We start from the raw sequence: 13,348 nt of genomic DNA, 5'->3' as shown, positions 1-13,348 counted from the left end.
ATCAAATGTTGATCTTCTGGGAAGAAAAACAAAGAGAATTTAAAAATAATCTCTAGATTTTAAATCAACAAAATTTATGTATTTTCCTAGAGGCTCTATAGTTTTCATAGCCAGTTTAGAAATCACACAAAGTACTTAGTTAGAAGAAATGATTATTGTATCATCATAAGGATATTAAACACAGAAACAGCAAATTATACCAATCTCTATAATTATACGTATGGTTCCTATTAAAAATTTACATGTTTGGTCTGATTATGCTCATAATAAGAACTCTTTTCATGTTACTAAAGGAAGTGCATTCCAAGTTAAAACTGATCTTACCAAATTAAACAGAAATACTTAAAATATTGCATGACCTACAAGTTATATTCCATATGTAACATGCTTCAGCATTTAAATGCGTGATAAGAGAAACTATTCAGCTGCTACAACAGAAGCAGATGGTGAAAGGTACCTGCTGACCAAACAGGAGCAGCAGGGTGGAATCGGGGTGGGTCAGCTCATCTGGAATGGTTGCTCGCAATTGTCATTACACACATCAATTGTTTCTGATACCACTGTATGTCATGCAGTGCCCAGGGGCCGAATGGCTTTCCTTGAAATGTTTAATGTAACACTGCTGAAATATAATTTTGTCCTCACATTCCAAAGTAAGTTGCTAAATCCCCACAATAAGAAATTAATATTGCCAGCATTATATTATTTTAATTAAGCACCTTTCCCTCCTGTTAATATACAGCAGCATTGTTTCATGCATTTCCAATTTGTCTGCTAATTTATAAAATAAAATGATACTGTATTATTGTTATAAAGTTAATCAAGACTTTAATGGGACAATTATGTTAGTTTCAAGGATTTTTTTATTATTTTCCTTACTATAATGTATGTGTTCAATGAGCTGATTATGCATTGTGACAATGATTTCTCTAATTACAAAGTTATTACTGTTTCTCTAATGGGAAGAAACTCCAGCTCCCTATATTGCAGATTTAAGCATGGAGATCTAATTCCCAGGGAAAATTAGTAAGCAAAATATATTTTGAAACCCATTAAAATATACATTTATATTATGTATTTATATCAATATATTAATCTCTTTTGTTTTATAAATATAATAAATTCAAGTAATTTGTAAAACTGTAAAAAAGTAGTTTCTTAGAAAGCATAACAACTGGAATTGGAATACACAAAATATTTAAGATATAAAATGGAAAATGTGTTGTGTCTGCTTCAGAGAAAAAAATATAAATTAGAAATTTCTATTAAAACGGAATATGTTGATAAGCATCATATTTTTCTTTTGAATTTAATTTTCCAAGTATTTTAGATTTCAGAAGCTGGTTAAAATCCATTAATGAATATTTAATAAATAAAATTCAATTAAAATAGAAACACAACAGGAACTATTCCATGTTAATTTAAAGGAAAAGCATAGAAATTCAGTTTCTATTTAGCTTTAACAGCTATTATTTTTCACTCCCCATCACTATACTTAGCATATGATTTCCAAAAGTGTGGAGTATCTGTCTTTCACTTACAGTCTGCTATAACTAATAACTAATAACATATTTTGAATGATAATTCTTATTTCAAGCATCATTTTATGTTGATACAATCACTCTTATAATGTGATCTTAAAGGTCTCCAATTAAAAATAACATCGTTCCAAGTTGTCAGTCTATTACTTTAAAATTCCAATTCATTTATTAGTAAGCCAGAAATAAAATAAAATAGAATAGAATAAAAAATACACAAGCATTCAAGTATTCTTTATTGTGAACTTACTACTAAATGTGCCATTAATAAACTATTGAATAGTGAAATGTATAGAGATGAATCTGTACTATATTTGTAGTGTTACTCTGGACCTATTGCAATGAAAGTTTCTCAGTCTATGTTACAATTACAACCAATTTCTGATCTATATAATGTAATCGTCATCTAAGTCTGTATTATACAGTCATTTTCTGTCTGTTAGTGTAACTCTCCCAAAAATGATCTCTAGAATTACCATGGAATCTTTTTTAAGCAAAACATTGGCCACATCATTTCATCTTTGTTTGACAAAAATACAATACATAATATGTTATCTAATATTAGGTATCAATTATTATAATTCAGCATGGCATTACTCTTATATAGTTAAATGTAAGACAAATAATTAAGTAACACAAGTAAGTAAGAATTCTACAAACAATAATACTTTTGATGAATTATCATCACTAATTTCACGTATATACAGATTTTCTCACCAATATTTATTGTAATCTATTCTGGATTCATGATCTTACATGTGAAGAAAGATATCTATGAGGGGACTTCAAAAATTCACTAAAAATGCAATTAAAAGTATGAGAAAAAGCTTTTTTCTCATCATAGGTGAAAAGTGTACACTATGAAAAGCTGTGCATGCATTTCAAAAAGGTTTTGTACCAAAATAAACTTATACTTTTGATTCAATTTTCCACAAACTCTTTGAAACAGTATTATACTAATACTGTCCTATTTTTGTCCACTTATTTTGTTTTTATTTTCATAATTGTATATTTTATACTTCTATTTGTCCAAACATAATTAAGTCAGTTTTAATCATAATTAAGGATTAGATTTTTTTAAAAAAAGCATATTTCTTGTTGCTTATTTTCTAATTCTTTTTAGTTTTAATTTATTTATGGCCCCAATACAAATTTTAATCAGTTCTTAAGTTAGATAACAAATCATACAAAAAATAAGAAATCATAATGAATATTAGAAGCAAATTAAACTCCTGAAACTCAGAAAATAAACAAAAAATAACTTGAGAGGACTCTCACATGAAGATAAAAAGTATCAAAATCTGAATAAAAGGATATTTGGCAAATAGCAATAATAAAATCATTTTATATGAATTCACTATATATAAATAAAATATTGCATAGGAGAAAGATTCATATTAATTTATTAGAAGTACAAAAAGGTTTGATAACAACTGTCTAGTTTCTTGAAACTTTGATCTCTATCTTATTTCCAATGTCCACTTTAAGTTACAGCTTATGAAATATATTTAAAGTAAATACTGGATATAGTGACATTTTGGTAATTTTTTTACAATGTGTCAAATGCACTTCATTGTCATATTTATAAAAATTTTATCATAACAATATAAAATATTCACTAGTATTCAATGCACATAAATCTTGCACACCAGTAATGGTTTTATATACAATCATGTGAACAGAAATTATAGCTTTTTAAAAATTGAAATTTTCCAAGTTTAACTTTAAAACAATTACTTCCTTGATTCCATATGCATACATGCTTATAGTCAATTTTTCTTAATCACTTAAAATTTTGAGCTCTATTAATACTTTAAAAACGTTCAAAAATAAAGTCTTGTAGTCCTAATAAACACTAATTGCAAATGTTATCTAACGTGACTATGGCATAATGCTGAATGTAGAAATTAAAACACATAACAATGTTATTAGCTCTCAACAAATATAATTTCAGAAAATTACATTAATATTGACCAAGATGGGAGTGCTAAGGGGGAATGATCCTAGAGACAAAAGTCTGGTGTGACTTTAATTTTTATGGCTTCCCAAGTTATTATGATTCTATCCTTCAATGAGTATGAATAGGTTGCTAAATAAAAGTATTAGCAGCTTCCAGTGAAACAAAATCAATGAAAATAAATCAAAGAGATTTATTAGATGGAATTGGTTGATATGATTATGGAAGTTAGCAAGTCCAAAATCTGCAGGTGGCCAGCAAGCAGGAAGCTCAGAAGAGTGAATATTCCTGTTCAAGCCTGGAGGCAGTCTAGGAACTGGCAGCATTGTAGATGCTAGAGAATTTTTCTTGCTTGTAGGAGACCTGTCTTTTGGTGCTATTCAGGCCCTCAACTGATTAAATGAGGCTCACCATGTCTTAAAAGTATATCTGCTTTTCTTAAGGTTGACTGATGTAAATCTCACCAAAACTACCTCACAGAAATGTTCAGAACAACTTTTGAGCAAGTATATGGGCACCATATGGTCCAGACAAGTTGGCTTTAAAATTAATCATCACAGGGACAACACAACCTGAAAAGGAAAACACTCATCCATCACTTCAATAATAATGGGTGAGCAATGAGGCTTCCTTGGGATGGCCACCATGTGTAAGATGGGGTTGAGAATAAAGAGTGATCTGTGGGAGTATGTAAAGACAAAATCATAGGAAGGAAGGCAATTCATGGTGTGGAAAATAGGGGATGTGCTTAAATGTAGTTTGAGAAATGGAATGTTAGTATAAACATTTGCTAAAATCCTGAACTATGACCATGAAAGGTGTGTTTTTATGGATTAGAAAATGATACATGGCCATAGGTACCTACATGAGTTATTCCAGAAGGCTCAATACATTGAGTGATATAAATTCAGGAAGAATGCAGACACTGAAGGACCAGAGGCTTTGAGGCAGGCAAGAGTGAATCCAACAGTGTGAGCGCTTGCCTTGAACCTAAGATTTGGAAAAGCCGGGGGATGCTGAATTTGAAATTACCAGGTCATAAGGGAGGACTGCCACCACACATTCATGTACAGTATCTTCTGTATTATTGCTCTGAAGAATGATGAAGGTAACTCAGTCATAAATCAGTAAGATGTGATCTGTTTCCTTTTCTTTAACTGTGACTAAATTCAATGACAACAGCTATTTTGATCTGAGATAGTTATTTTCCTCTTACCCATTCCTCATTTTTTTTTCTTTTAGAAGTTTTGATTTTCCACAGTTACTGAGAGTATCACAAGTGCCATTTCCTTCGTTCTGTTTTTTCTCACTCTCATAGATAACACTGACATTGAGCAATTTTCCCTAAGATGTTATTTTAATGGACATTACGCTGGTGATTTGGCAACAACAACACAAACAACAGAGTTGGGAGAAATGTGGCTGTTTCTATTGCATCTTTTGGCAGAGATACAGACCTTAGATTTACTATCCCCAGATGCCTCATCTGACTCATTTTTATTATTTTTACAACATAGAAAGATGTTTCGGTGTCCATAGGCCAAACTTTAACTTGCCATAACCCCTATCCCAAAGGTCTCAGTGCTTGAGCTCATCCTGATCCTTGATACTACTGCAAACACTTCAATAAAATCATAATAAAAAAGGCTTCATAACACAAGTCATTCACTGCAAATATTTCCCTTTCCTTGCTCCAGCTCCAATCTGTGCTTTGGGGATGTTTTCTGTGCCAAATCCGGTGCCTTTGGAGTGGGTCCCCAAAGATTTCTGAGCTTTCTATTCTAGCTCTTTGAATAAATGAGTCAGTTAGAATTGGCAGGACTTAGTCCTCATCTTCGAAGCCTCAGGGAATGAGGGAACCAGTCTCTTCCTGGTGTCAGCTTTTGAAGTCTTTCTTTTTTTGTCTTTTGTTTTTTGTTTAAATATTGAAGCCCTGGATCAGAAGATGTGACTTTGATTCCTTATACTAAAATTTACTCCCTCTATAATTTTAGAAAAATCAGTGAGACTTCTTAAATGTGTTTTTCCTCACATAAAAGGTGAAAATATTCCTTTCCTGGTTGTTTGATGACTAGCATATTGTATTTGAAATATTTAGAAAATAACAAAGAAAAACATAGATGTTAAATGTTAAGTACTACTGCCATCAACTCCATGATGTTCATAAGAAAGTGAAATATAAATATGAGCTTGTTTTTCCTGAATTAAGAGTAATCATCACAGATTTCTGATTACTTACTCTAACAGTCATCTACTTTTACTTTATCCATTTTATATAATATTTAAAAACAAACCCAAAGGAAATATGAGGGTATTTCAAAAGTTTATACAAAAGTTGAGTTAAAATATGTTTATTTGACTGCAAATATGTTAAAGCTAATGTATTTTTTTTTAAAATATGCATTGTGCACAATTTTTAAAGCCCTTCTATATGAATGGATTTCAACTTTTTGGTACCAAAATGAACTTTATTTTTAATTACATTTTTCACAAACTTTGAAAGTATTCTCATGCAGTCATTAAAGAACCCTGATTTGTAAGGTTTAATTCAAAGGATTTTATTGAGAATATTGTATATATCTGTAGTTGAAAAGAGTAAACCATAGTCATTCATGGATGATTGTATTTCCTAATAGAGAAGAGTTGTTCACTAACTTATATGAGTGTTTTTAACGTACCCCTAGAAAGATGACAAAAAAAGCTTTGTGTTAGCTTTTTTGTTATTTTTGTGCATATTAAAAGTGAAAATGCACATCTGTGTGTATACATGTGTAGGCACAGATAGAAATTGATTGGTTGATTGACTGAATATTGAAATTGGTTCATGCAGTTACAGATGCCACGAAGTTACACAATCTGCTCTCACCAAACTGGACAACAAGGGAAGCCTGTGTACAATTCATTAGGAGCCTAATCCCAAACAGCCAATAGCACAAATGGAAGATAAATGTCCCAGCCCAAATAAAGACTGATTCCACACTTATTTTGCATTTGTGCTCAATTAAGGTCTCCCATTAATAGAAAAATGCCTGCTTACATTAGTTAGGGGTGCCTTTTTTACTCAGTCTATTAATTTAAATGCTAATCTCTATCACAAATACTCTCAGAGACACAGCCCAAAATCATGTTGCATCAGATATCTGATACACTGACAAATAAAATTAACCATGACACAGATGAATGAATGTATTTCTGAAATTAAATTCAAACACAGCCAAATCTCAGGGACCTAACCATATTTTCAGCTAAAAAAAAACTTATTGAGAACATTCATAAAATTTAAAATGCTTCAACATCATGTAAAAGTATACTATATATGAAATATTTACCATAATATTCAGTTTTTATTTTTGCAATGCAATGGAAAATCAAAATGAATTACAATAACAAAAATAAGCATCATAACAAAAAACAAATGATTCAACAAAAATGATCATAGTCAGATAAAATTAAAGTGTTTATTTATTTATTTTAATAAGCCTCAGTACTGATGTGTTGTTGGGCAGAATTTTATTGAGTATTTTTGCATCTATGTTCATCAGGGATATTGGTCTGTAATTCTCTTTCAATGCTGCATCTTTCATCCACCCAGACCAAGTGGGATTTATCCCTGGTATGCAGGGAGGGTTCAATGTTCACAAAACAATCAATGTGATACACCACATTAACAGACTGCAGAAGAAAAACCATATGATTATCTCAATAGACGCCGAGAAAGCATTTGATAAAATACAACACCCGTTCATGATGAAAACTCTAAGCAAACTGGGTATGGAAGGAACATTCCTCAATACAATCAAAGCAATTTATGAAAAACCCACAGCCAACATCCTGTTGAATGGGGAAAAGTTGGAAGCATTTCCACTGAGATCTAGTACCAGACAGGGATGCCCACTCTCACCACTGCTATTCAATATAGTTCTGGAAGTTTTAGCCAGAGCTATTAGGCAAGAAAAAGAAATTAAAGGGATACAAATTGGGAAGGAAGAACTCAAACTGTCCCTCTTTGCAGATGATGTGATTCTTTATTTAGGGGACCCAAAGAACTCTACTAAGAGACTATTGGAACTCATAGAAGAGTTTGGCAAAGTAGCAGGATATAAAATCAATGCACAAAAATCAACAGCCTTTGTATACACAGGCAATGCCACGGCTGAGGAAGAACTCCTAAGATCAATCCCATTCACAATAGCTACAAAAACAATCAAATACCTTGGAATAAACTTAACCAAGGACGTTAAAGATCTCTATGATGAGAATTACAAAACCTTAAAAAAAGAAATAGAAGAGGATACCAAAAAATGGAAAAATCTTCCATGTTCATGGATTGGAAGAATCAACATCATCAAAATGTCCATTCTCCCAAAAGCAATTTATAGATTCAATGCAATACCAATCAAGATACCGAAGACCTTCTCAGATCTGGAAAAAATGATGCTGAAATTCATATGGAGACACAGGAGACCTCGAATAGCTAAAGCAATCTTGTAAAACAAAAACAAAGCTGGAGGAATCACAATACCAGATTTTAGGACATACTACAGGGCAGTTGTTATCAAAACAGCATGGTACTGGTACAGAAACAGATGGATAGGCCAATGGAACAGAATAGAAACACCAAAAATCAATCCAAACATCTACAGCCAACTTATATTTGATCAAGGATCCAAAACCAAACCTTGGAGTAAGGACAGTCTATTCAATAAATAGTGCTGGGAAAATTGGATTTCCACGTGCAGAAGCATGAAGAAAGACCCCTACCTTTCACCTTAAACAAAAATTCACTCAACATGGATTAAAGACTTGAATCTACGACCCGACACTATCAAATTATTAGAGAGCATTGGAGAAACCCTTCAAGGTAAAGGTACTGGCAGAGACTTCTTGGAAAAGACCCCAGAAGCACAGGCAGTCAAAGCCAAAATTAACATTTGGGATTGCATCAAATTGAAAAGTTTCTGTACTTCAAAAGATACAGTCAGGAAAGTGAAGAGGCAACTGACAGAATGGGAAAAATATTTGCAAACTATGCAACAGATAAAGGGTTGATAACCAGAATCTACAAAGAAATCAAGAAACTCCACAAGATCAAAACAAACAACCCACTTAAGAGATGGGCCAAGGACCTCAATAGACATTTTTCAAAAGAGGAAATCCAAATGGCCAACAGGCACATGAAAAAAATGTTCAAGATCACTAGCAATCAGGGAAATGCAAATCAAAACCACAAGGAGGTTTCACCTCACCCCGGTTAGAATGGCTCACATGCAGAAATCTACCAACAATAGATGCTGGAGAGGATGTGAGGAAAAAGGGACACTAACCCTCTATTGGTGGGAATGCAAACTGGTTAAGCCACTATGGAAGTCAGTCTGGAGATTCCTCAGAAACCTGAATATAACCCTACCATACAACCCAGCCATCCCACTCCTTGGAATTTACCCAAAGGAAATGAAATTGGCAAACAAAAAAGCTGTCTGCACATTAATGTTTATTACAGCTCAATTCACAATAGCTAAGACCTGGAACCAATCCAAATGCTCATCAACAGCAGACTGGATAAAGAAATTATGGGACATGTACTCTATAGAATACTATACAGCAGTCAAAGACAATGAAACCCAGTCATTTGCAACAAGATGGAGGAATCTGGAAAACATTATGCTGAGTGAATTAAGCCAGTCCCAAAGAGACAAATATCATATGTTCTCCCTGATTTGCAACAGCTAACTGAGCACCAAAGGGGAAACCTGTTGAAGTGAAATGGACACTATGAGAAACAATGACTTGATCAGCTCTTGTCCTGACTGTTTATGTACAATGTAATACTTTATCCATTTTAGTATTTTCTCTTTGTTTTGTTCTAGTACTATTGGTTGAACTCTGTGATTAACACACAATTATTCTTAGGTGTTTAAATTTTAACTGAAAAGTGATCCCTGTTAAATATAAGAGTGGGAATAAGAGAGGGAGGAGATGTACAATTTGGGACATGCTCAATTGGACTTGCCCCAAATGGTGGAGTTAGAAATGTGCCAGGGGATTCCAATACAATCCCATCAAGGTGGCATGTACCAATGCCATCTCACTAGTACAAGTGATCTACTAAGTTCACAATTGATCACACTGATAGGTCTAAGAGTTAAAGGGATCACACAAAGAAGACTAGTGTCTGCTAATACTAACTGATAGAATCAAAAACGGAGAGAATGATCCAACATGGGAAGCAGGATACACAGCAGACTCATAGAATGGCAGATGTCCTAAATAGCACTCTGGCCTCAGAATCAGCCCTTAAGGCATTCAGATATGGCTAAAGAGCCCATGAGAGTATTTTAGGCATGGAAAGCCAAGACACTCTGGGGGAAGAAAAAAAAAAAAAAAAAGAAGACCTAAATGAAAGATCTCCGCGAGTGAGATCCCAGTGGAAAGAACGGGTCATCAAAGAAGGAGGTATCTTTCTCTGAAGGGAGGCGAGAACTTCCACTTTGACTATGACCCTGTCGGAATAAGATGGAAGTCGGCGAACTCAAAAGGCTTCCATAGCCTTGGGAACTCATGACTAGAGCCTAGGGAGATTACTGACGCCCTAAACAAGAGTGTCAAATTGTTAAGTCAACAATAGGAGTCACTGTGTACTTACTTCTCATGTGGGATCTGTCCTTAATGTGTTGTCCAATGTGAATTAATGCTATAACTAGTACTGAAACAGTATTTTTACACTTTTTGTTTCTGTGTGGGTGCAAACTGATGAAATCTTTAATATATACTGAATCGATCTTCTGTATATAAAGACAATTGAAAATGAATCTTGATGTGAATGGAATGGGAGAGGGAGCGGGAGATGAGAGGGTTGGGAGTGGGAGGGAAATTATGGGGGGGGGGGAGCCAATGTAATCCATAAACTGTACTTTGGAAATTTATATTTACTAAATAAAAAATAAGCCTCAGTACTCTAACTTACAGTCATTGAAATACATAGACATTAAAAATACTAGAACTTTAGTACAAAATTATGTGCATTTCAGTCACATCTCTGGATTTTTCAATGTATTTCTGTTAGGTATTTAAAAAATCTCATGAAAGCCAAGACACTCTGCAAAAAAAAAACCTAAATGAAAGATCTCCACGAGTGAGATCCCAGTGGAAAGAATGGGTCATCAAAGAAGGAGGTACCTTTCTCTGAAGGGAGGAGAGAACTTCCACTTTGACCATGGCCTTGTCTAAATATGATCAGAGTCAGTGAACTCAGGGGGCTTCCATAGCCTTGGCAGCTCATGACAAGAGCCTAGAGTGATTACTGTTGCCATAAAAAAGAGTGTCAATTTCTTAATTCAACAACAGGAGTCACTGTGCACTTACTCCTCATGTAGGATCTTTGTCCTTAGTGTGCTGTACATTGAGATTTAATGCTATAACTAGTACTCAACAGTATTTTTCACTTTATGTTTCTGTGTGGGAGCAAACTGTTGAAATCTTTACTTAATGTATGCTAAACTGATCTTCTGTATATAAAGAGAATCGAAAATGAATCTTGATGTGAATGGAAGGGGAGAGGGAGTGGATAAGGGGAGGGTTGCGGGTTGGAGGGACGTTATGGGGGGGAAGCCATTGTAATCCATATTCTGTACTTTGGAAATTTATATTCATTAAATAAAAGTTAAAAAAATTAAAAGATAAAAAATCTGTAAGTTAGAAATTGTGAAAAGTCTGTAAGATGAAACAGGCTGTGGAATTCAACATGACTGCATAGAGAAGTCCATTGTTTGCGTCTTCTTCCAATGAGAAACTCCAATGCAGCTACCTCGACAGGTGGGTACCTTGGAAAGAGAACCGGAGCAGTAGGAGAGAAGTAAAGCAAGGTGGGACATCTACAACAGGCATAGCAGCTTAGAGAGCGGAGCAAAAAAGAACAAAGAGGTGTCTGAGGCCCTAGGGCCAGGGGATTCCCTGCTGCAGAGGAGAGGGTGATCAGGACAGCAGGGGCAGTGGGTTTCATCTCAGACCTCTGTCCTGGGTGAACGTGCTTGGAGAGGAATCCTGCTGTCGCAAACCAGCAACTCAGTTGGAGTGCTTCCTTGAAAACTCAGGGCTCCCTGACTTCAGATGGGGAATATCCACGTTTCCCTGAAGAGCAGGGATTGTGGCGGGAAGGCTCCATCGTGAGGGAAACTGCTCACAAGAAGTTCTTGTCTATTTTCTTTCCATGAGCCCCAGAGACATTCTAGCATTCTAGCATGGCAGAATCAGCCCCAAGGGTGCAGCTAGGCCCAGCAGGGCAGCAGTAGTCCCAGAGCCCAGATCCACAGGGCACTCTGCACTGAGACAAACGGTAAGGCAGGACAATTGGAGTAGCACCAGATATCCTGGAAATAAAGATGCAAACCCCATCATGGTTGAAAGCGATCTTTCTCACTGCCTCCACTCTGCTGATCAGTCGAAAAATTGCAGTTGACTAGGATCCTGTTTACTCAGCTAGTCTGATTTTAGAGACTAAGAGCTCTCTGGACTCTGGGAACAGATCTCACAGTAGGGTTGGGAGATACACATGGAGTAAGTTGGTATCCTGGATGGTTCACACACTTGAGTGGCTGAGTGTCCTGCACTGTCAGCTCACTCTACACTGTGAATCAGCTAATTCAGCCTGGCATATTGAAAATCTGGGACTTTGAACACACCAGTCAACTCCAATACTACTTCCCTCCACTGACTGTAACCAGAGGCACTCTATCACGCTCAACTTGAGAAGTGAAGTATAATCCTTATGTGCTCAGCTGAGTTCCAAAGGCATATCTACTGGAAAACAGACTTTAATCAAGAAAATTATCTCCACAGGTAACAGAAGCAAGAGATCCTCATATGTGCAAAACATCAATGTACGAAAACAAGACACACAAGCAATGAATATGATTCTACAAAAGAAACACAGTATGTGTACATATTGAATTGTGAAGGGAGATTGATGAAATGCCTGAAAAAGAATTGAAGAATTGAAAAGAATGACTGTAAGTTTACTCAATGTGCAAAGAAACAATTAAATTAAATAAGGAAATCAGTAGATGACAAGGAGGAGAAATTCAACAAAGAGATAAAGATATTGAAAGAGTGAAATAGAAATATTGGAAATGAAGTACTCAATAAGTCAAATAAAAACACAGTGGCAATCCTTAAAAACACACTTGATCATTTGATGAGGTGGAAGAAAGCATATCTGATGTAGAAGACAGGTCACTTTTTGACAAAGAAAAAGAAGAGGGAGGAAAAGAACAAAATATATGAGTCTTAGGAATTCCTGAAGGAATGATAAATAAAGAATGGCTTAGAAAACATATTCATTAAATGATAGCAGAAAAATTTTCCCAATTTGGAGAAAGATATGTGCATTCAAATACAGGTGGCACATAGAACCCCAAATAGGCATGATCAGAAAAAAGTCCCCACCACAACACATTACAGTCAAACTTCCAAAAGTAAAACATGAAGAAAATATCCAAAAATTTGCAATAGAGAAGTGTCAGAACAACTTTAAAGGAACTCCAATCATATTGATAGATTTGACAGAAATCCTAAGGCTAGGAGAAATTGAGAAACGTAGCCCAAGATCTTAAAGAAAAGAAAAAAAAAAACCTTCAAACCCACAGTACTTTATCCAGTAAAATATTTATGAAGCTGAAATAAGTGAAGTTCAAGTAAAGATCTTTCAAATCAAGGAAAAATTGAAAGAATTTGTCTCTACCTGGCCATCCTTACAAATAATATTTAAGATTGTAATATATAGAGACAAAATGAGAAAGATAATCAGCATCATGAAAGAATGTGAAGACAGAAAACCTCCTAGTAAAATAACAAAGAA

This window comes from Oryctolagus cuniculus, chromosome 9 (assembly GCF_964237555.1).
Source record: "Oryctolagus cuniculus chromosome 9, mOryCun1.1, whole genome shotgun sequence".
Taxonomy (NCBI): Eukaryota; Metazoa; Chordata; class Mammalia; order Lagomorpha; family Leporidae; genus Oryctolagus; species Oryctolagus cuniculus.
This window is presented reverse-complemented; position numbering follows the sequence as displayed.